This window comes from Solanum tuberosum, unplaced genomic scaffold, assembly GCF_000226075.1.
Source record: "Solanum tuberosum cultivar DM 1-3 516 R44 unplaced genomic scaffold, SolTub_3.0 scf00338, whole genome shotgun sequence".
NCBI lineage: Eukaryota > Viridiplantae > Streptophyta > Magnoliopsida > Solanales > Solanaceae > Solanum > Solanum tuberosum.
In genome coordinates, this window is record NW_006239263.1 from 661,599 (window position 1) to 667,071 (window position 5,473).

Genomic DNA, 5,473 nt, shown 5'->3' on the forward strand with positions numbered 1-5,473 from the left:
TTAAATTACAATCCACGATTCTATAGAAATAAATTGTCCGATAGACCTTGGTACATTCTTACAAAAAGCTTAGCCCATGGTCGAATATAGCAGCAGAAGCAGTCATTCGAATTTTAGGCAAAGACAAGCCAATCTCTAAATCTCCATCTGAATCTTTGTACTTGCTAATGGACATAGATATACCACTACTATTATCAATAGAAATGATCTCTATTTTTTCTGGCCTACCCCAACCAAAATCAACATCATACAAATTAAACTTTGGTATAATAACAACATCTGTGCATCCAATATTCTGGTATTCAACTCTATACCATCCTGCAACAAAATGACAATTGCTTCATATCTAGATATCTATCCAAATAGAGGTGTCACAACAAGTGGTGTGGTAGTTAGAACTTAGAAGTAATTTCATAATTATAGTAGATTGAAGCGACAACTCTGCTACCAACAATAGCATAGCAAAATAAGTTAGATTTGCAATATATATGGTCAGATCTAGAAATAGACCTGCACCAAGCTAAGGGGTAGAGAAATTAACGTAACCATGAAGATAGAGGGAGAAAAACTAAGATCCAATAGATTAAAAGTAAATGGAACCTCTAGAGGATGACATTGTCATTCTTTGACTGTGTTGGTTGGGAAACATCGATGAAAATTGTGAATAGATTTTGAACTCTTGCATATAAACTAATACTAACCTAAGCGACATAATTACTATTTGAAATGTGTGGTTGGTCCTCTGCATATTGCCAAAATTTGATGATGATAAAATGAAGTTGTAGCAAGGATTAACTTTTCTAATCAGATATTGCTATCTTCTTCTAACTTTTGTGCACATTATTAATTAGGAATTGCATTTGTATTTGAACTGCAGTTAGCTTCGACGCTCAATAAGAACTCCATTGGCAGCAAAGTCAGGATTTCTAGGTTGGAATTTAAGCCAAAGGGAGAGCTGTGATTATGCATCGATCATTCTCAAAAATGTATGCGTCACCTCAAAAAAACATATCTTGACACTGGAGATAAGAGTACTATAAGAGGGAATTGATGGAGAGCTAGATAACCAAGACCATTAGTAAGTTTTGATTCAATTAGTAGGTTAATGAGTTAGATATTGGCTCTTTTCACGTTAATGCATTGACCACGCGCGTTCAAGGTTTTCTCCAACTACCTTTTTTCTTATGTTTTCGTGTTTGTTTCATCTACTTTGATACAATATGATTTATCTTTCACATTATGACATTGAGTTTCGAAGAATGAAAAAGTAACAAAAATTGTGTTATTAATCGGATAGCAGTTGGATTGGTTATTATTGCCCTTTCAGTTGTATGTTTGTGATCTTACTCTTACCTCATGCTCAACTACCGAAGCACTCTTAATAAGCTGCAAAGACCCAAGAAAATTTATCTTGATACGCATTAGAATTATGCCCTTAATAAGTTGCAAACACCTGAGAAAGCTAAATATTCAATGCCACTATCCTGATAGCTAATTTATGTCCTTTTTTCTCATATTGCTTGCCTTTGGACTTTCTGATGCGTTCAAAGATCAGAAAATGATTAAAATTCACATTGTGGTCTCCGTCTAAATCTAAATATTTTGCAAGAGTTGCAAGACCAAAAGAAACCTACATATCGTGGAGCTATGACTTGTGATTTTACCTGTTGAAAATTTTATCTTGATTAATGTGTGTTTTACATTATTAATATCCAGTTTGTTCAAGAGGTTGTGATATATTTAGACGAAAAGCTTCGATTTTTTTTTTCCAGCTCTCAAAAGGAGGCCTCTGTCATTCTTTAATGTGGACAATCGAAAGTTGTCTTGCTGAGAGCTGAACCACGTAAAGAGTTACCAAGATGGAATTAGGCTCTCAGCTTCAATAACTTTCTATGAAGCGGTAGCTTAAATTCAAGTTTCACATATATTGCTTAATATAAATAAAATGTATAGTTTAGATCCAAAGTATATATGAACTTAAACATCTATTTTATTTTTTTTCTATTATATAGAAATGTGTATGCATTAATATATTTGTTGTATCAGCAATAAAGTTGCACAAGTTGTAGTGAAAAAAATTAGTGGCAGAAGAGTCTGGTAATCTGCAAAATCAATTGATGTATGGTGTTTTTTGGGCGACTTTAATCAAGTTGAGGTGAAAAATGCTTTTCATCTTTATAGTTGAATTGGATCTTGTTGGATTAAATTAGTTTGATTTCCTTTTGGGTATATCACATAAATATGCTATATTAAAAAAATATTTACCTTCAATGACAATATAATTTTTCTAACTAAATACTTTCCAGACCTTTACTCATATTCAATCTCATGTCAATGCATGTGGACAATATAATATCAATAAAAAAGGATAATGATGCATCTCAATTAATCGAAGATCGGCATGACATATAATCACCTCAACTATCAAAGATATACGGGTTCAATAAAAAAACGTCCCCACTCAAAAGAAACCAATTCAATAATACATCAATTAATGCCCATATATTTTGGCATTCTTGAATTACAATCCACGATTCTATAGTAATAAATTTTCCGATAAACCTTGGTACATTCTTACAAAAAGCTTAGCCCATGGTCGAATGTAGCAGCAAAAGCACTCATTCTAATTTTAGGCAAAGACAAGCCAACCTCTAAATCTCCATCTGAATCTTTGTACTTGCTAATGGACATAGATATACCACTACTATTATCAATAGAAATGATCTCTATTTTTTCTGGCCTACCCCAACCAAAATCAACATCATACAAATTAAACTTTGGTGATCCAGCAATTGTAAGTGTTCGTTTCATGTCAACAACACAAAATTCTCTATACCAACTACAATTCAAGATCAATTCCTCATCCTTCATTTGATTCTTGATGGCCTCTCCAATGATTTCCACAGCTATTATAAACCCTTCCTTTCCAACTAAGTCGACACGACTTGCTTCTGAAGCAATCGTGACTAGGCAATTACCGAAATAAGATTGAGGAAGTGGTGGATTGAGACGCGATCTATAATCCGCTACACATCCAAAAATCTCCATAACATCCTCATCTATCGTCTCTTCCTCAATCGCGAACTTTGACTTTATCAAGCAAGTCCATATATAAGCACAAGTTATTGTAAAAGATGTCACATAACTTAGGTTAGGTCGTCTTGACAATATTAAATTCTTGAGCTTAACAATGTTATCTCGTTCTATAATAAATGTACCTCGAACTCTATCAAGAGGAGGAGTCACAATTATGTCACCTATCTCCGGCATATTTTGCTTCATTTCATCCCATATAATCGTCCCTTGTTCGTAAGGGTCTTTTATCACGGACCTATCATAAAATGGAATGAACTCATTCTCTAAGCATTGTTCATCACCGCCGAATTTGTTGAGTAAACCCTATGTTCTTATGAATTTCACTATGGTATTTCCATCACAAGCGACATGATGGTTACTAAAACCAACGGATATGCCAAGATTCGGAAAAAGTGTCACTTGAATGGCTAGACCGGGACTAGTTTGACCCCCGGTGCATCCTTAGGTTGTGCCAATTGAGGAATGAAGGGATAAAAATCCTTAGCATTTCGAGGATGGTTACCAATGAGATGATTGAAATCCATATCAGTCTCAATAAAAGTAACAGATACAGAATCTCCAGTCACATAACGCAACTCAGGATAACCACTCGAATTTAGTGGACAAGCAATGTTGCCAGCTAAGGGTGCGTAGTGTTTGAGAGTGAGGGAGAGTGAATGTTTAAGAGTAGGAATAATGGTTTGAACAAAATCGAGTTTGGAAATTGGTAGCTTGTAGAATAAAATCCGGCGTATATAGCCACAACCGAACCATATATGATCAAAATAAGTTAGAGGGAGCGTTAGCTCAGTTGCGCCACCGTGGGGAGGTGGCGCAACTTGGCATTGCTCAATCAGTAGTGAAGTCATTTTCGTTTGGTTAAGTGATACACAAAGTAGCTAGGTTTGGCTTATCAATATCTAATGACTTTGAATGTGTGGCTGATGCACAAAGTAGGTTTGGCATATCAATATCTACTCATGATTTTGAATGTGTGGCTGATGCACAAAGTAGGTGTGGCTTATATAGCAAAATATACTAGACAAGAATATGAAAGTTGTCAAGTGGTTGTTGTTACTTGCGCACCGGTGCCAGATTCAGAATTTTCATTAGAGAAATTCAAAAAAGTTTCGGGTTTGAATTTGGAAGGTAAATTTTTGAGCTCCTAAACCACTAAGTCAACCTCTAGTATTGTGTTCAAGAGATTCAGAATCTCTCTTCATATATACAAAAAAAAACATTAATACCTTACCTACACAATGTAATTACCGTGTATAAAAGGATTTCAAATTAGATAAAATTATCTTTTTTGTTATTTCTCTAATAGTAATTAGAATCTTAAAATTAATTAAAGTTTGAACAATTAAACCTTTTTATATTTAAAAAATATAAAAACTCCTAAATGTAGCAAGTAGAAATGGAATTTGATCATTTTGGTTTCACCAGAGTAGGTGAACATTAAAAGTAAATAAATAAGTACTATCTTGGTTACATCTTTAACACGTGCTACCCTATGTTCTTTCCTAGTTTTGTATTATATTTTCAAATAATAAATTTATATTACCAACCACGCTCATTATTTCTGTGTTGAATTAACTTTTTATTCTTTAACTCCCTCCTTCAAGCTAGATGATATGAAGATATTCTTCATCCCAAAAAAAAATGGATTATTTACTAAAAAAATGCTAAAAAACGACGGAAGAAAAAGCGACGGACAGCGTCGCTCCAAAAAAGCGACGGACTAAGAGATGCCGTCCGTCGCTTTTTAATTAAAATAATTATTTTTAAAATTATTTTACAAAAAGCGACGGACTACATCTCTTAGTCCGTCTCTTTTTTTTAAAAAATAAGGACAAATTACTTAACTACACTCCTTTACTTACCTTAATATCCATTTATCCCTACTTATTTCAAAATTTTCAAAAATCCTTTATTTACCTATGTATCCCGTGCACAACGCTATATATCCCGCTATGTGGAATGTATCAAACGTTATGTATCACGTACACAACACTATGTATTTCGCATGTATCCCGTGCACAACGCTATGTATTTCGCATGTATCCCGTGCACAATGCTATGTATCCCTCTATGTGGAATGTATCAAACCTAATGTATCCCGTGCACGCCGCTATGTATCCCGCAAATATCATTTTTAAGGGATTTTTGGTAAATAGAAAACTAGAAGGGATAGGATGTTATTTAGTACTTATAATATGTGGTTCCTATAATTTATACAATTATTTATAAATTAAACAATAACCACGCTGTCCGTCGTTTTAATTTATTTTATTTTACTAATTAGTTTTTCAAAAAAGCGACGGACGGCATCTCTCAGTCCGTCGCTTTTTGGTCAAAATATCTAGTCAAACATTTTTAAAAAGCGACAGACAGCGTC

The 5,473-nt window shown here is 34.0% G+C and overlaps 1 long non-coding RNA gene and 1 pseudogene across 2 annotated transcripts; one reads left to right on the forward strand and one right to left on the reverse strand.

Moving 5' to 3' along the window:
- Window positions 1–739: 739 nt before the first annotated feature.
- LOC107063343 (uncharacterized) lies at window positions 740–2,033 on the forward strand. The gene is made up of 2 exons (XR_001475229.1): window positions 740–1,078; window positions 1,773–2,033. It is a non-coding gene; the product is annotated as an uncharacterized lncRNA (long non-coding RNA).
- A 348-nt stretch (window positions 2,034–2,381) lies between these two features.
- LOC102592740 (anthocyanin 5-aromatic acyltransferase-like) lies at window positions 2,382–4,070 on the reverse strand (annotated as a pseudogene). Its single transcript, XR_001475228.1, has 2 exons — window positions 2,513–4,070; window positions 2,382–2,474 (listed from the first exon to the last, which is right to left on the reverse strand). The product of XR_001475228.1 is annotated as an anthocyanin 5-aromatic acyltransferase-like (transcript).
- Between the last annotated feature and the right edge of the window lie 1,403 nt (window positions 4,071–5,473).